This window comes from Patagioenas fasciata, chromosome 7 (assembly GCF_037038585.1).
Source record: "Patagioenas fasciata isolate bPatFas1 chromosome 7, bPatFas1.hap1, whole genome shotgun sequence".
Taxonomy (NCBI): Eukaryota; Metazoa; Chordata; class Aves; order Columbiformes; family Columbidae; genus Patagioenas; species Patagioenas fasciata.
The window spans coordinates 10,647,708-10,666,851 of record NC_092526.1 but is presented as its reverse complement, the minus strand read 5'-3'; the positions used below and the strand labels follow the sequence as shown (position 1 = coordinate 10,666,851).

The 19,144-nt window shown below is 46.9% G+C and overlaps 1 protein-coding gene across 1 annotated transcript in view; it reads left to right on the top strand.

Moving 5' to 3' along the window:
* LOC136102972 (TGF-beta receptor type-2-like) overlaps positions 1–19,144 on the top strand; it is a 33,708-nt gene that overhangs the window by 710 nt on the left and 13,854 nt on the right. The window lies entirely within an intron of this gene.

Genomic DNA, 19,144 nt, shown 5'->3' with positions numbered 1-19,144 from the left:
GTTATTCGGCAAACCTTTCCAGCACTTACGTAAAGATTTCTTTGTAATAAGTGCCCTGTTTAGGTTTTGATAGCACTTCTTCAATACCGTAGATAAAACCCTCCAGCAGCACTTGAAAATGCGCCCATCCATGATTTAACTTCTCTTGTTTATATCTTGATGATTGTTTCATAACAGAGAATAGATTTGTATATAAGTGAGTGTTATATACACATCCCCTAAGTATGTGTGTGTGTCTTTCTGTATATACAGTGCCTGTGTATATGTATACACATATATATCCCTATATAGTATATATTTATCTACAGAGACAATGGCAGGTTTTGCAGTGAGCTCTTTTACAAACACAGACCCGATTGCCACCCTATAGAAAACTTGATGCAACAAAAATTGCCTTTTGCTCAAAGCGGTTAAGTAGGAAGATTATAACTCCAGCATTTTTGCATCCAAATGAAATAACTGGGGGCAGGGATCTGTATCTGCATTCACTTTACATGGGTCCCCCTATCTACAATAACAGAGAATGAAGGAATATGATCGGTTGGTAATTCGTATGTAGGCAACTTGGTGCAACTGTTGAAGGAGAGAGACCCAGATGGGGGGATTTAGGACATAAGATCTGGTTGATTTTTCAAAATGTTGTGGAGATATATAGTATTCATTAGTGTAGATAATACACTAAAATATGGTTTAAAATGTAGAATGTTATACTGATAACATTCTGCTAAATTAGTCGCATTTGGAGCAGAACTGAAGGAATAACTCCAAGGTATTATTTAAAGCACAGTCTTGGGTTGGTTTTGGTAAGAAAGAAGACCACTAATTATCCTTCAGAAATACCTAATTTTGGAGTTATTTAACTTATGGTTTCCTTTTTCTGAAAGGCAAGGTTTTAATCTGAAAGAAGCCAAACCAAAACATATCATGATCACTAAGTTCATCTGAAAGGTTATGTGCATGATATGATGACAAAATTTGCCCCTGTATAGGGGAAAAAATAATAAACCAAGGCTCGCTCTCTCTGATTCAGCTCAACAATGGTATATGTTTTTGGGGGCTACATCCACTTCCCTTACCTATTGTGTTAAGATCAACCATACAGCCATTCTGAGACAGTAAAAGTTCCCTGGGAGCCCACTTCACACCGACATTAAGAGAGAAGGGAACAGCAAATGCCCCAAAATGACAGAAAGTACACGTTCAGTTATTCTTCAAGCAACAAATCCCACGGCTCTTCCAACCTCTTTAAAGAGTGACAGCGCTGGCTTGCTGACAGCAGCAAAGTCTCTCCTCTTAGCACAGAGGTTTAAAACTTGCCATAGAGGACACGGCCCAGCTTGCATCTCGGGTATCGCAGAGTAACTCCCTCCAGGCCAGCTGAGCATCTTCAGGGACTTTGCTGCTCTTCCTAGGAGTTTACACTGGGGCAGCCAAGACTATAGTCTGACACACTGTTGAAATTTCAGCTACTAGATTTTCTAGTTCTCCCCGGTCAGCCCTAGCAAAGGCTTCAGGATATCTACCCTTAAACTTCTCCCCAGTGGCAGTGGCTGCTGGAGGGCAGCACTTTTACACGGCTTTCTCAGCAGAAGGCGCAGACAGAAGCTGTAGCTGCACCACTGCTAATGCAAAACCTCACACAGGGGAGCAGGGCAGAGAGCTGGCACAGTTCTGGATTTACCCAGCCTGGGACAAAAGAAGAATACAAGGATCATTCAGAACTGGAAAACCTGTCTTAGAGCCGGGGGGGTGCAGGCTTTCAGTGTCTTTTGTTTGGCCAGGAGAGAGCTGGGAGGTGAGTTTATCATAATCTCTAACCTGGTTACAGAGAGATGCTTTCTGGCAGAGGGCTTCCTCTTCTAGGGCACAGAGGAAAAACAAGATTTACATGCTGGAAGCTGAAACCGGCTGCTTTTGTGTTAGTGCGCAATACAGAGAAGTTGTTCCAGCAGGTAATTACTCAGGCTCAGGATGTGGTGGATTTTTGTTGCTCAAAAGCCTTCAATGACTGCGAGAGTATCTGCTCGGTAGACTATAACCTGGAAGTTATAGACATGATATAGAGATTACTGTATTGTGCACATGGAAACATTCTGGCCTCAAAGTTAATAATCAGGAGTTTTCCTGCCCTGTTTTGCATCAGAATCAGGAAGGTTTCCCTTGTGCTGTCTGTCAGGAATAGGGCTCAGGTCAGGCCGTGCAGGCACAGGGCTGAGCAAAGTCTCTTCTCACAGAGAGGGGAGAAAAGCACCACAGCTCTGAGCTGTTGAGACAACCTCAAGAAAGTGAGCTAAGTGTCACTGCTGTCACAACAGCCCTCAGGGCATGGAGAGCCCCAGGAGCCCAGCAAGGAGCTTTTGGGCATCTAGCCTCCAAGAGAGGACATGAAACTCAAAATCTGCCAGAGCATGTAGCACTTAGCAAGGGAGAGCTGTACCCCATGGGATCTGCTGAAGCTCCAAAGACAGAGAAAAACGATTTGTGAAACAAGGGAATGTTGCAGGTCTGCTTCCCCATAGCTCGATCTCCCATTAAAATGCTGACCCTCTAAAATATCTTGACGTTTTTTGCCGTGATTCTCCTGGGCTCCCCTTTGCCACAGTCCGTCAAAGCACTTTGATGGTCTGCAGAGAGCGTTCAAGGGGGTATCTCTTGGTAGATGATGGCTCTCTGAAGCCACGTGCTCTTTCCTGCTTGCACAAACCAGCCCTGTTCCCCCAGGAAGCCTCTTCAACTAAACATATAGAGCCTATATAATTCATAAATCATTACAGGGAGCTCCAGGGCTGTCAGAAAAACATCTCTGGCTTTTGATCTGCTCATGAAATCTCTGACCTATCCCAGGCTCCTCCAGCAGCTCATTCAAGAAGTCAGACTCTCATTTCCAAGGTTACCAGAGCTAAAAGCATGGGTTGTACTGCCACCAAAATACCAAAATACTCCTTGTGCAGGGGAGCTATAGGGATTGCACCCCGACACCAACACACAATTCAAGAACACGGGGGGAAACCTCAGGTGGTGAGAGGACAGGGGAAGGAAGAAAACAAAGGAAGAGTCACCCTTCACAGACAAATATACCCATTTGCAGAAAGGTGCTTCGCAAGGTCCAAGGCTGAGCTGGGGCAACAGAACAGACCTCCTCTCCCACCCGGGGATACATGGCTGCAGGGTTGGTTACGACAATCTCCCTCAAGTAGTACCATAATTTGCTTTGGTGGTGTTTTAAGACAGCCAAAGCACCAAGGAATAAGTTATCACCCTCAAAACAAACTAAGAGGCTGCAAGGGCTCCACATTGGTTGGGTGTATGTAGGTGGGTTGGGAGCAGGCACAGCATCCCACTGCCTCAAGGAGAAACTTGTGCATTCTACCATTAGGCTAAATAAGAACAAAGTTGCAACAAATTCTCCAGTTAAGAAATGGAAGAAGAAAGTACAAGAAAAACCCCATACAATGCAAAACTGGAGTCCTCTGCAGTGTTGTGAGTGGTATGAGACTCAGCAAGGCAAGTGATGGATTATTTTAAATTCACCTTTACACTTCTCCAAACCTGATACTACAGTTTCAGCCCTTGGTGTAAGCTGGACTAACTGAAGGCTAAGAAAGCTGGCAGTGTACAGCTATGTCACATTTATAAAAACAGGCATTTCCTCTCCCCTTGCATCTCCAGCTTTACTCAGTCTTGAGACAGACTGGTCATCATTAAAGCTGCTCTAATCTGTATTTTAGGGGGGGACTTTGTGAAGGAAAGTCCTTTTTGAAATATAATTCCATGGAGCTTGGAATGAAAATACACTGCTTTCCTTTTCTTTTTTTTTTTTTTTTTATTTTTATTTTTTAAAAAAAGCTGATTTTTACTGGTGCTATCACTATTTAATGCTGGTCACAAAGACATTTTTGTGTATTAGTAGTAAAAGAGTTCAGCCAGCTGCAATCGTGATACTTGTTACTCCCATTAGAGATGGAGTCCTGAGCAGATGTATCCCACATATTCACTGAATTTGCAGAAAGAAAACATTGTCATTAAAAACAGGTGACTGGGGGCTTTTATTCTGAGAAAGTATTTAACTCTACAGCCTGTCCTCCACAGCTTTATATTGTTCCATGTTTTGCTCTGCCGAGTTTATTTCCTCAGGACATTATTTTCCTTTCCCCTTAGCGATAACTCTTTGCAATAACATTTGCTTCCAGCCGGGCTCCACAGCGTTGCAACTTGCCATAAACTAATGAACTCTCCCATAGATTGTCATGTTTTCAAGGAAGAGCAACATCTGATCTTTTTATTAAAAATAAATAAATTTTTTAAAAAACAGTCCCACCAAGGAGACAAAATCAGCAGCTCCCACACACTTTGCTCTTTTCACATCAGCGCTGTGTGCCAAGTGAAAGCCTCGCGCGGGAAGGGGCCTCCTCGTAGAGGGGAGATAACACCGCTGATGGCTGCCTGCCTTATCAAAACGGGGGATTACAGCTACATTATCTCCGTGCCGGACCCCAACTGTGGGATAACATTTCCTTAGGGACCCACAGGGGGAAATGAAGGGGTGGCTGAGAGCTGTCCTGCTTGCATGCACATCCCTGAATTCACAGGCGACCGCTGTGATCCTGCCTCCGGAAAGGATCTGTAAGGTCCATCAGAGTCGTATTTCTTCTTTGCCCATTGGTTCATCTTTTTGTTACAGCCCATGAAGGGTTTCTGGCAGCTGTCAGGCTTTTAGGAGAAGTGGGAGAGCCTGGTTATCGTGCAGTCCCCTCTGCAGCATATGCTCCCACTAGTTACACCACTCCAGGACTTACCCTTCATGGAGCGGCTCCACTGCCGTGTTTTGCTTCCCACTGATAAGCCAGGAACACGCCTGACAAGTGACAGCTGATTTATACTACAGCAAATGCATTTCAGCATCGGGGCAATTAGCGTGTCCAGCTGTACATCCCAGCCTGCCAGCCTGCGCTGGACAGAGGGCTATCAGCCACATGGATTCTAGCAGCTCTGAGGATATTCCTCAGCCTAAGTGTTACCCTTGACTAGACAGGATTATTTACAGCTGGTCTCAAGATTAAAATAATATTTTTTTTTAAATACATTTTGAACATTTCTGCTGTGCAGCTTGTAGCTATCAGCAGGAACAATGGGGAGTTGATACGAGTATCCAGTTATGGCAGCTGCTGGGTGTCACTTTGCAGAGTCCCACACTCCAGGTCAACCCACACCTTGGTAACGGCTCTGGAAGGGGTTGAAGCAGCTTTGTGCTGGACATGATCTGCCTTGGCCTGTGGCAACACTTCTTACCTTGCCATGCTGGGGATGGGGATGTTCCCTATAGCTCCATGTCATTTAGTCTCCACCAGGTCAAAAACTCCAGCTCTTCTGGGTAAGCAGAGCTCCAAAGAAAGCCATGACCAGCAGCTTCCATCCCAGCTCCAGAGTCTGTGGTGATGAGGCCTGAAGGTATTTGAAGGAAATACCTGCCCGTCTTCACTCAGCCTGCAAAGAGCTATTGTCCTCCCCTTGCAACAGATGATGGCAAGTCCTCTGACCAAGCCTAGGAGCTGAAGAGTCCCTGCCTCCAGGACCATCACACCCCAACACATGTCCTGCATGCACAACAGTGCTCATGAGCTTGTGCCACCACACATGGCAGGCAGCAGGCAGGGCTGGCTTATTGCCCTGGTCCAGGGTCCAGGGGGGGCTAAGCCATGAAACAGGCACCTGCAGTGACACCAACTGATGTGATCCGGTCATTGATGAGGCTTCTCCTTGCCCCAGTATCTGAGCACCTCATAATTTTTTCAGTTCCGCCAACACGCTTGTGGAGTTGTTCCCTCTGGGAACAACATACTTGTCTTATATCTTTGCTTCTGGGAGGCTCAGAGACACCTGCTGAAGTTCCTGGCTTGCTGGTTCTTAGACCACTAAGAGGGGCCTTTTCCTTTTTTGACAATGCGAAACCCTGAGATTTTGATAGGGTTCCTTTCTCGCCTCAGCCATCCCAAACCACACAGCCAGACTGTGTCCTGCATTGCTTTGGCACACTGTGCATTCCATCAGAAAAATGATACTGCCAACGTGAATTCATAATGTATCTGGCACTGAAAATCCAGATAAGGATTTCTTCTCTTTTCCTGCAAAGTCAGGAACTCAGACGCGTTTCTCTAAAAAGATCCATTGCTGTTTTCAGGTGGATCATTTAATAAAATGCCACTCATGCAGAATGAATTCCTGTGTCATCTGACAAGTGTTTGACAGAGCAAGTCACCAGCCAATACAGCTGGGACACGATGAGGAACATCTGTCTGATGTTGCTTGATAAAACTTCCTGCCTGGGAGACTCTGAGCACCAGAATCCAGCATGGAAGAAACTGAATCAGCCGCTGTCTTGCTGCGTAAAGCATTTTTTCCATGCTAGATCTATCCCAAAATTAGCCCCAACCAGTTCACGACAGCAAACAGGACCCTTCGTACAATGGGAAGTGACACACAGAGCCATAAGCAACGAGCAGTTAAATGAATCATCCATCTTCAAATAGACCCAGGGTACAAGTGTCCACAGAAATAAGACCAATGGGTCCCCCGAGAGCCCAGTTCCTGCCATGTCTTTAATATGTCAAAAGGCACTCGGTGGTGGTAGAACATGGTCGCATATGTTCCCACCAGAGGCACAGAATGTGTGCTTGAGGGTGAGATCTCCCCAGTGCATGTTCACTCTCATTTTGTATATTTGCCCTGTGCTCACCTGTTTGCAAAAGAGCTGCACAAGCAGCATAAGCTTTTTCTTTTCACCCTCGCTAGGGCTCTTACCTCTGCAACAGGCTGCGGCTTGGAAGGCAGCTCTTGGGCAGAGGGATTGCTCAGCGATATTCAGACCGTGACACGTTTCAGGAGGTATCTTGGGGCAGGACGCCAAGTTGAAAAGGCAAAGTGATACTGCAGAATGATGAGACGTCAGAGTGGGAGGTGGTGAATGGAGAACCTTCCTCCTCTTTGTCCATTCCTCTGAGCTGGAGGAGCAGCTTTGTCCCCTGCACCATGTCCCCTCTGGTTGCTGGGGCTCCCTGGAGCTGTGCTGAGCCCTGCCCAGGGGCTGGGACCTGTGGAACCTTCTTCTCCTGCAAGGGGGGTCTCTGGAGGGGCACCACGCAAACACGCAAGATCCTGTTACTTTCATGTGGGCAGAAAAAGCCCTTTTGGACCCTGTCAGCAGGACTCTCGGTCCCGTTCCTGCAAAAATTCCTTTCCAGAAACTTGTTCCCTCTGCCCTCCTGCCATAGCTCACCTCTGCTTCAGAAAAATGGAAAATATTCAGGTTGAATTCAACCCTATTGGGCAGTGCTTTTTGGTAGGTTGACAACAATAGATCCTTGAATGATATATTTTAAGAGATCAAGAAAGAAATGAAATAGAAGAACACTTTAGGAAAGTGGGACACTTTAGGAAAAGCAAGAAAGTTTTTAGAGCCTGTAATACAGGCTAGCCTCAAGTTCAGGTTCCCTCTGACATCACTAATTACTTAATTACTGTTAGATGAGGGCAAAACTTGACTCCACATAATAATTTTAACAGATGTAAGGAACAGGCAGTGCTGGAACAACTTGATGACAGCACATTGATGGAGAATCAACAGAGTGTTTCTGCCCCAGCAGCTCATCACGCAGTCCCTTGCAAGCCTTGTTTCTCCTCAGGAATCAAAATAATACAAATGCGAAAAAATACAGACTCGTCAATCACAAAAGTCCACATGAGATATGAAGAGCAGCTCCAGTCTTTGTGGGCTCATCAAAGTCCTTCTAGCAGATGGTAAACCGAACATGTGCCAGGAATTTCAAACACTCCTCAGGAAGTTCATCTAAATCATCAGTAAACCATTTGCACTTAAAACAGAGCGAACCCTGTTGCCCAAATGTGACCCAGATAATGTTTCTAACATGTTTACCTATTTGGATGATGTCTTCAAACTTCACTTCCATCTGTTCACAGAGATTCAGGATTCCTGCAGAGCCTGAAAAATATACGTGAAGTTGACTTCCAGAGTATAATATGATAACAGTAAAAAAAAAAAAAAACAAAAAACAAACAAGAACCATAAAAATGAACACAACTGCTGTGTAGTAGTTTTACTTGGATTGCAGTAGTTAAGAGAGAGCAACGTCTGTGATCAGCTTGCAGCTCGGTTGCTTTTGCTGTTAGGTTGGTTGCTGTGGCTTTTTCTGTCTAGAGAGAGGGAGTCATCTCTGCTGTATCTGCCTGAGAATGAGATACAGAAGCTGCAGTTAAATAAACCAGATACAGGAGATACTGTTGGTGGCTCTGGAGAAACAAGACCAACAAAAAGGATGGCAACAGCATTAAGGAGTTGGTTGACTCTCACGTTCTTCTGTTCAGCTCCCGGACCTGCAAGTGCTGTTAAATTCTCAGCAATTTCTGCTACGACTTGAGACAAGATGAGCTCAAACCACCCGTGCATGGCCAGGCTGTGACTCCTTCTCCCAAGCAGCATGGGAGATGTGAAGAAGGGACTCATTTTTGAGACCAGCATTTAGTCAAAACTGGATCACTGCAAAGTGCTCTTCAAAGGGCTGAAATTCAGAGCCCTCTGAAAACACTGTGCCAATCCCCATTCGTCAGAAGACACTTTCCATGGGGGACATGTGGAGGTAAACCCTACCAGCAGCCTATACATGCTGTGCCATGGCATACGCTAATGCAATGCCCCACATAAGCAGAGGTGCCAGCAGAGCTGCTCAAATCATTTATGAACATTGCTGTCAGCAGTTTTCCCCCTCCTCAGAGCGTGAGTAAGTTGCTGTGCTTTCCATCTGCCAGGAGAAATGGCATGTTCTCCTCACACACCCTCTGGGCTGGCAGGATTTGCCGTGGCAATGGGGCTGTGGTGTGGTTTTTTCTTGGGCTGACCTGCAGCCTGGGGGGGTTCCCTCTCAGACCCCAGATGTGTTGTCCGGGCTGCACTGTTGGCTTAGCCTGTTTTCTCAGAGCTTCACCAGTGCCACGTGTGGGTGGGAAGGATGGCAAAAGACATGAAAGAGAAAGGAACAGGGACAATAGGTACAATGAAAGGTACTTGTTGCCAGCCGAGATCTTGCATTGCACCTTCAGATACGGGAGAGCCATGAGCCTTTGTTTCCATTGTAGCCCCTCCCGTCTGACTTGCGTAGTCCAGTACTTACCCAGTGGCTGCTGAATGCCTAATGGGATAAGTACAGTTATTACCAGGCAAAATCACAACTGCTGTTGTCTACCAGGGCAGTTTTTACCTGGCACGGTAGCAGCTCTGGAGGTACCGGCCATAATAACACAGCAACCCACAATAGCCAGCACAAACTTAGGGAGGAAAAAAACCCCATGTTAAGCTGCTGTCCTGTGTGACCTGAGGGACTCCTGCGCTAACCTTCAACCCTCCTTCAGGCCACCTTTTCAATAAGAGCTGTAGGGCACCAAGCACTCCCGTAAACCCTGTCCCTACTCATCTCCCAAGGGGATAAGCGAGCTTCTGGATGGTGGACAAACCCCTAACTTGTGGGTTCCCGCCTGGTTTTAGGACAACTTTGCTCATCTAGCGAGTTGGCACAAAGCAAGGTGCGGTGTTGACAACCATGTGGAGCTGTGAACTTGCCCACCAGCATAGCCTACAGGGCTGTCCTGTCCTGTCCATCCACAGCCCATTGCGGGCTCCTGAGATCATGGCTTGGTGCCACCTTTATGTTCAAATTGCAGCCCGGTAAGTGGCAAACACTGTTACATGATCCAACAGCCCATCGAGGCTGAATTCAGCAATTCAGGTTAACTTGAATTTAGCTATTTATCTGGGTGAGACAGGGGCTTGGGTGCCTTAGGGTCTCACTGAAAAATAATGCAAATAACATGCAAACAGGCATCCCCCAGCCACCAACTTTACTGATGTTGCAGTGAAGGTTAAGTGCATCAGTGAAATGGATTCAGAAATACAGCATTTTCAGACATTGCTGAGTGTTTCAAAGACACTGAGGAAAACAAAACAAAACAAAACAAAAGGTACAGGACCTCTAGATCTGTGTTTTACCCATTCCGTGTTCCTCCATCCTCAGCTCAATGTCTCAGGGCGCAGACTGGTGTTAGTGGGAAGGACACTGTCCATAACACCAGCAAGAAGAGCGCTACTGAAAGAGCCTGAGCTCAGAGTCTAATGGGGGTATAGTTTTTGCCTCACCTGGTACTTAGAGTCCTTAAAAGCTGAGAGAGGACAGAGGATCCTCCCTGTCGCACTTGGTCACGTTCTGTTGGGCTTCAGGACCTTGGCACTGCAGGGCTGGCTCAGTTTGTCTTTCAAACTTCAATGCCAAACTTTCTTTGGTGGTTAATTTTCACGTTTGAAGGAGTTCTCCAGCTAAAAAGCAAAAAATATGCAAACGCCACATGTTTCAAGAAGTAGCAGAAATCCATAAGGATGTTTAAAGATAATTAAGTAAAATAAACTTTATCAGAATAGTTTAATGCAGGAAGTAAATAGAGGATTTGCTTGTAACATCCTGTTGTATACAACATGCAATTTTTCCATAACTCTTTTCTGATGGGTTGCATGAGAGCTTGGATGCAAAGCAGCCATGTGGAGATGAGGAAGATCCTCCAGGAATTGCTTTGCATGTGGAAATGAATTTCACTTCAACCACTTCAGAACATTTTTTTTGTTTTCTTTCCACTGACATGAAATCAGCCGCGATCGCATCGCATGCGGGATTGGTTAGCCGGTTACATAATGCTTAATAAATCCAAGAGAAATAATATAAAACACATCACCCAGTCTGGGAAGAGTAACAATATCTCAGCCAGTGTCACTAACGCACCCGGGCCAGGCACCAGCGAAGCATCTGAACCGATGCAGGGGGGGATGCAGGGTTGTGCTGCTGCATGATAGATGAGATTAGGAAAAATGCTTGTGGTATGTTTATAAGCCTTGAGGACAGACAAATTGCCCGGACAGACTGTGTGTAATGGTAAGGGTATATAAAAAAGCAGAGCTCACACTCTGGTAGGGAGGGCAGCTCATCCCATCCCACAGGCACGTGTTGGGCACCCAGCTCCAGTTGCTTCTGCTGCTCGTGACAGGTATACGAATAGTTCACCGTATTAATTTTCCTCTGCATACTTCATAAAACCATAACGGCCCTGTAAACAGAAAGAGCAAGACTTGGTGATGAAATTATTTACTACGGCTTATTTCCGCAGTGGTGGTGGTGGGGAGTAAAGAGGACATTGGGCTGAGATGTCAGCACTGGTGGCCCCAGGAGAGCAAGAAGGAGAGGAGACTGAGCGCAGAAACTGAATTGCTCATGAAAAAATGGGGTGTGCAAGACGAGTTCAGGTACCTCTGGTTTGCAGTGCCAGTGCCCCGGCTCTCCCTGCAGAGCTGTGCAACCCACAGGCGCATCACCCCAAGCACCCTCTTCTGCTTTGCATGGACCAGCCCTTCTCCATTCACATGTGTCCCTGCCTGCTCTGCCCCCCGCTTCACTGCCAGTCTCAGGAGAGGCCTGCTGCCGCCTTCACCCGCACTGTGGTTAAGTACCAACAGAGGAAAAGATGGCGATGAAGGGGTTAATTATTACAGGCTCAACACAAGCCAAGTCTGTAAGTGACTCCCTATTGCTATTTCGAAAAGAGGCTGCCTGGAAAGGGAAAGGGGAAAAAAAAAAAAAAAAGAAAAAGGTTTACTTTACAACCATCATTATTTCATCTGCAGAGTTTATACAATGGAAAATAAAAGCCAGGGTACGCAAAGTCAAATCATTTCTGTTTCATTAATGGTATGGAAATTGCTTTGTTTTTATAGGGGAAAAACAAATGTGAACTTGATGTGTGTGTGTGTGTATGCGCACACACATGTAACTCCCTTCATTGCAAAGGGCAGAGCAGTGAAATCCAGAAATAAAAAATGACTCAGAGGCCGTAGGATCTATGAGTCAGTTGAGCTGTTTTTGTTTTTAAACACAAGCGAGAGCACAATATGGCAGATAATTGCCCCTGCAGCCCTTCCATTGCAGGCGTCCCCGCCAGCCCAGCCGTCCTGAGCAGCACCCCTGCTCCCCGCCAGCCCGACCCCACAAGGGCACCCAGAGCTCTGGGACACAAACAGGGGCCCACAGGGATGGAGGATGGGTTGTCCAGGCAGGAGCAGCTTTAGGGGACAGAAAGTGAAATCTGGGGCAGGAAACTTGAGATGTGGAGGAGAAGCATTTTGCTGTGGGTAAAGGAGGAGGGTCTCTGGTGTTGCCTGATTTTATTGCCTTGGGCATGAGCAAGATGGGCTGTCACGGTGGATGGAGGAGATGAGCGGCTCCAAGGGCAGATAGAGGATCACTGGGTTGGGTGTGCTCCCCATCCTCACCCACAGGCACAGACATTGACTGACCAAACCCAAAGAGAATCCACTCTGGCCAAATCCTCCCCAGGGAGTGCTGGGCATCACCCCACTGGCCCCTGCACTCCAGCTCACCTGGGTGGTGCCAGCTTTGGTGGGCATGACCCTGGGGAACCTCTGTGTGAGCTGTCACAACGCAGAGTCATTGCACTGATGCACAGACAACCTGCGAAAGGTACCCAAAAAATACCGGAGATTACCAAAGCAGAAGGATGGACAACATGCTTCAGAGCTCATCTCTCCCCAGGGTGAAGTTAGATCATGATGTAATTCAAGCATCTGAAAGAGATTGGAGAAGTCTGCTGGTATGATCCATACCCAATTTACTTTGTAATGGGACTAAGCAGTATTTGCTAAACACTTAATATAAAGGGATATTTTCACAAAGGAAAAATAAGTGGTGGAATAAGTCAGTTACCAGCCTGTTTGAAGAGGGTCCAGCAAACCAGAAATGTATACTGCATGTCTTTCTGGCACCAGGAAGCACTGGTGTCTAATGCAATCAAAATCAGTCCTTTTTTATTCACCAGGAAACACTACTGGCTCGTTCCTTGCTCCATACCCTGCTAAGCACAGTATTTATTATGCAGCACAATGTGGACCACATACCTGAGGACAGAGCCTGGTCCCCTGAACCAAATGCAACATGAACACTGCTGGGTTTCCTGTGGGAGCTGGGGACTTGTGTCTCACAGGGACAAAAAATGGGATAATAAGTTTTTTCAGTTGCATTTGATCAGCTCTACCTCTCCTACAGAGATGAAGATACAGTGTTTGTAAAATACATCGATGGAGAACAGTGGCCTGATACTAAAAAGCTCTTTGGTTCAACGGTGGAAAGTAGCACCAGATCCCACCACTGGAGAACAGAACTGAGCCAGATGAAGCCAAGCTCCATTCAAAATAAAAGTACAACAGCTGAAGTCTCATTCTGGGGGGATCCTGCAGAACTGTGGGATGCCACAGTGAAACTGGGCACTTTCTGACAAATCAGATCTAGCTCAAGCCAGAGCTGACTGCGGGAAATCTGGGACCTCTGTTACACAAGTCATGCTGGACAGCTGCAACAGGGACTTCTGACCCTGCAGAGAATCTCCTGGAAATCCAGGACATAGGAGATACCTTGACGTAGCCCATCCATGGCACTGATAGTTGCTTCATGTCGGAGGCAGCTCAGGAGTAACCTGCCAATGGGGAACACCAACAAATGGTGTTCTCACATGGGTCAGCAACACAGCACTGCCCACCAGCCCTGCTGTTGGTTTAATCTTAAAAACAAGTATTATATATAAAAGGGAAAGAATTTGTTTGTTCTCATAATAATTTTATGAGAGGCTCTGTTACTGTGTAGTCATGTCATTAGCCATGGATGAAAGCCCAAGGCAAAGCCTAATCCTGAACTCGGCAGTGGACAAAGGACTTGCCGCCAAAACCAGGCTCACCCAGGTGGGCAGGTGAGTCTCAGCACAGAATCACAGAATGTTAGGGATTGGAAGGGACCTCAAAGCATCACCCAGTCCAGTCCCCCCGCCGAAGCAGGAACACCCAGATGAGGTTACACAGGAAGGTGTCCAGCTGGGTTTGAATGTCTGCAGAGAAGGAGACCCCACAGCCTCCCTGGGCAGCCTGTTCCAGTGTCTGTCACCCTCACTGAGAAGAAGTTTCTTCTCATATTTAAGTGAAACCTCCTGTGTTCCAGTTTATACGCATTGCCCCTTGTTTTATCATTGATTGTCACCAAGAAGAGCCTGGCTCCATCCTCCTGACACTCACCCTTTACATATTTATAAACATTAATGAGGTCACCCCTCAATCTCCTCCAAGCTAAAGACACCCAGCTCCCTCAGCCTTTCCTCATAAGGGAGATGCTCCACTCAATCATCTTCGTGGCTCTAATAAGGTTGGGATTCCATCAGGGCACCTACCTGAGGGGTTTCCAGGAGCAATGTGTCTGCAGGGTTGAGATACAGGTGATCCCCCATCCTGCATTTAAGCATGCTGCTGGTTACAGAAAAACTCCGGGCATGGCAGCAGATCTCCCAGGCCTTGGTCTCTCGAAGTGCAAAGCCTGGGGATTACAGGTTGACTGACCTGCATGGAAGAGATGGTGCGGAGAGGTCCCAGAGCTGCTGCAGTGACAGCAAGCTGGGAAGACCCCTGCAACTGCTGAGCATCAGCCCCACCCCGGGCTGCTTAGAGATACACAGATGAGAGAGGGTAGACCTCACTGTAAAGCATTTATGACCTAAAAATGATCAGATTTTCTTTTTCCTTGGAGAATAAATGCTGAATTGCAGGGCAAATTGCACTTAAATTATGGAAGGTCTCCTTCCACCTCGGGAGGAGAAGAGATGGAGGGGTGCAAGTGCCTTAGTGTCTCACACCAAGCACTTTTCCTTAAGCCCATCTGGTGTTTAGTTGTCACAAATGAGCATGCCAGGGACAATATGTGAGAACTCAAACTGCTCGTTTTGCTCCGCAGCAAAAATTAATTGCCCATACATGCCATTGCTTTGGCTACGAAGCGCTTTCTCCTTCCCTGTAATGACGGCACTGTGCCCCTTCCCCCTGCTCACCCCAGGCTTACTCCTTACTGGTACATCCTCCCTGGGACTGCAGCGTGCAGAAAAACAGAGCAAAAGTGAGGTGGTAGATGACCTACCTGCTACCTGGGGCTGCGTTGATAGAGACAAGAAAATTAGAGCCCTATTTATCCCACCGGGTTCTTACAGCTGCAGTCACCATTGGCAGCTGAGCACCTGGCAAGCGAGTAAAACTCATCTGTTGGGAGCTGACTGCTTCTGTGGCTGCGGTGATGGGACTGGTGTGAAATTCTCTTAGAGAACTGTTTTAGATTATTCTTCCATGGGGGAAGAGGATGGGTTTCTGACTCTGGCGGTGGTGCTTCGATGGGCCTCGCATGTGGCCAAGCAGAGAATGCGGATACTTTGTGGGCAATGAGAGGTTGAAGAGCTGCCCTAGCGCGTATGAAAAATTATCCCAATGTCCTTGGGCGGTGGTATCACCCCTGCTGCTCTTGCGGGAGAGACTCAGGCACTTTTGGTGTATTTTTTTCCTTTATTCCTCTGCTTGAAAATCATCTTATATTCTCTCAGTAACCTCTCTGAGGTCCCAGTTATAGATACCAGAAGACTTGATCTTGTTCTCGTGCACAAGAGAACAAGCCTTCCTATTGATAGGAAGCCAAGCTCACTGTGAGCCTACCTATCGGTGACTTCAAACCATCTTTACAACAGTCGTTCCACAATAACTTTGACTAACTGTACTATTTATTGGCTCACATCACATCCTTATGGCTTCAATTTATTTTTGGAAAACTCAACCCACGTTTAATTAGTTTATAGTTTGTTCCAAGTTTTGCTTATCCAGCTTTTTTTTTTTTCCTTTTTTTTTTTTTTTTTTTTGAAGTTTGTATTTTGATGTTCAGCATTTGCCTTGGCAACATCTGGAACCCCTTTATGGAAGTGTATTGTTACTTTTACTGCTCGTGCAGCTTTATTAAATCATCCGAGTATTAATATTGAAAGTGTTCATCTGGGTCTAATCAAGGCCAAGATGAGTGATGTGGCAGTTAAATTGTACCTACGAGCTAATGGTTCAAGGACACAAAGTCCTGAAGAAACTTGCAGTGGGCTTTGTGATCGACTTTTCAACTTCCTAGGAGAAGGAGGAGGGGGGAGAAAAAGAAGAAAAAAACCAACAGAGATATTCTTTCTCTGACCTTTCTTGCAGAGCAGATAACAGAATCGCAGCCTGAGCTGGTTTAGAACAATTTGTCTCCGAAGAATTTTGTCCGGTTACTGCTATATTTCTGGATCTTGTTTCCACATTTAACTCTTTCATCTGCCCTGGCTTCTCCGCTCCACAGTGCAAACAACTGCCAAGTCAAGATCCCCACCATATGTGCCAGTACAAAACTGCTGGGGCTGACATTTTACTCTGAGACCCTTGATATAAGTAAATAACATACTTGGTTGGTATAAATACATAAATAGCAAACCCCATCGCTCTTCTGCATCAGCAACATCTACAACCCGAATCTGTCCATTTGCTTCTCCTCTACGGGGGCCCCCAAATATCCCTGGGATGATGGTGCTGAGCCCACGGTCCCATACAGCCATGCTGTGAGCACAGCACGAGCCAGGGCATAGATGGGTTGAGCTGAAAGGGTGAAAGAAGAAATAGGATAGTGACACCACCAGAGCACAGCTCTGGGTCAGGTAGGGGTGGGTTTTTGGGGAAAAAACAAAAACAAAAACACAAAAGAAAAAAAAACCAAAACCAAACCACAACAAAAACACAAACCTTTCCATTCTCTGTTCCTGCATAATGGTGTCAATGGACTTTGTAGAGCATGGTGGCTGATGCTGTAGACTGAGAGCCCCACACAAAGGCTGGGCTTAATTTTTGATCCACCTCCAAAACTCCTGTCTTTGAGAGGAGTTTTGCCCAGGGTCCTGCAGGTCCTGCACTGACAGAGCGCGGCAGGGAGGCGAGGGTGGCTCGTGGTGGCTGCAGCTGCTTCAAATCCCAGATGAAGTCATGGTTTTGATAGCTAACCCGTGGACAGATGCGGGGTTTGGGGTCTGTTGTGGTCACCCACAAGAGCCCCAGGTGCCTCTAAGGGCCAGAGCAGCCCCACGGGTGGAGATGATGTATAGTGAGAGGTTGTGGGCAGCATCCTCACCCACTCTGCCCCCAGCTCCCCCACTGCCTTGCACCACACCGTCCCTGCTGAGCCACGTTTTAAGCCTCTCATGGGTCATTTAAACCAAAATTTCCTCCTTCCGACATTCAGATGCAACAGGCTTTTCTTCTGCAGCCCGGTTTCCCTTCTGCCGTTAACCTTAGCCCTACATACAAGGCCACAGGAGCTTGTAAAGCGTTTATTTCTGTGTGGGAGCTTCCCAGCAGCTCTTTTACAGCTGTCTCGTGACAGGGGGTCTGGGCTGGTGAGGAGAGCAGAGCAGGCACGCAAGAAGATGCCATCAGAGCCGGCTGCGTGCCCCAGATTTGGGAAGCAGAGAAGTTAAAATCCCTTTTTGTTGTTGGGACAGTACGTGCATTAAAAAGGAGAGGGACTGCAGGCTTGGCTGTGGCAGGTCACAGACACAAGTATCAAGGATGCAGGAGGTCCTGCAGGATGCCCACAGACCCAGGGTGCTCCTGTATCTGCAGGACCTTGCTTGCAGGGGCTGAGGCTTCCCAAGCCACGGTTGGGGATTTTGCAATTTGTTTCTTGTTGTACGTAACAGCTGGTGATGGAAAACCCCTGTGGCAGCTGTGGCAGACCAGGGAGCCACCACTGCCCTTTCCGCTGGGTGCTGGGAGCATCCAGCACTGCTGGGCAGCCCATGGAAATGGCAGCTGGAGAAGCACAGATGACCCAAACCTTTGAAAAATCAGCTGTTGTGGTTCAGGTTCCTACCCGAACAATCTTGAGTGTATTTATTTAAGTAAAAAATTATAAGTAATTTTAAGTAAAAAAAATATATATTTCTACACAAGCCATTTAGTGGCTTATTTAAAAAAAAAAAAAAGAAAGAAAAAAGAGATACGTTTAGCAGCCTTAAAACAGGAAGTTTAAATTTAGCTGGGATTTATCCCTTAACTGAGCATAGTTCATTCACCCTCTATATAAAAATAGAGATAATTTTATGCCCGTGAGATACACACAGAGCAGCTTCACATGGGCAGCAATTATTCCTGCTGCTGCGGCTGGATCCAGCGCTCCAGGGGCAGGAGAGCAGCTTGGAGCAGCAGAGCCAGGGCAGGAGCAGCCCCTGTTGCTCCAGAGCTCAGAAAGTCTCAGCCCATCATTTTTTGCCAAAAACACAGATTACCAGGAAGTGGGTGGCAAACACATTCCCCAGCTCAGGCTCATTGCACTGGCAGAGGGAGGATGAGGAGGCAGCAGGAGAGGAGAAAGTTGCCCCAGCTTGGTCATGCATCCCCCTCCAGAACCTTTGTTCCCCCCAGGGAGGGGAATAAACAAAGTTTTCAGACAGAGATGTCCCTTTTCAGGCACTGCATGCACTCAGGATGAAGGGCGATGATGCTTTGAGCTGAGATTGTAGAGGAAGAAATAAACTTCCCCTTGATGATAAATGGTACGGGAAACACAGAGGGAAAATGTGGTTCCTTGTGGCTCCCAGGCTCTGCAAAGCTCTCATCTAGCAGGACCTGCCTCTGCACACCAGCATCCCTTCATCTCCTCTAGGCTTGGGCTTTCTGGAGTACTGTGTGCAGTTCTGGGCTGCCCAGTTTAAGGAGGACAAGGAATTACTGGAGGGAGTCCAGCATAGAGCTACAAAGATGATTAGGGGACTGGAGTATCTTTCTTATGAGGAGAGATTGAGAGCTGGGTCTGTTCAGCCTGGAGAAGAGAAGCTGAGAGGGGACCTCATAAACATTTATAAATATCTCAAGGGTGAGTGTCAAGAGGATGAGACCAGGCTCTTCTCAGTGGTGCCCAATGATAGGATGAGGGGCAACAAGCACAAACTGAAGCACAGGAGGTTCCATCTGAATATGAATATGAGGAGAAACTTCTTTACTTTGAGGGTGCCAGAGCCCTGGAACAGGCTGACCAGCGAGGCTGTGGAGTCTCCTCTGGAGACATTCAAACCCACCTGGACACATTCCTGTGCGATCTGCTCTGGTGAACCTGCTTTAGCAGGTGGGTTGGACTGATGATCTCCAGAGGTCCCTTCC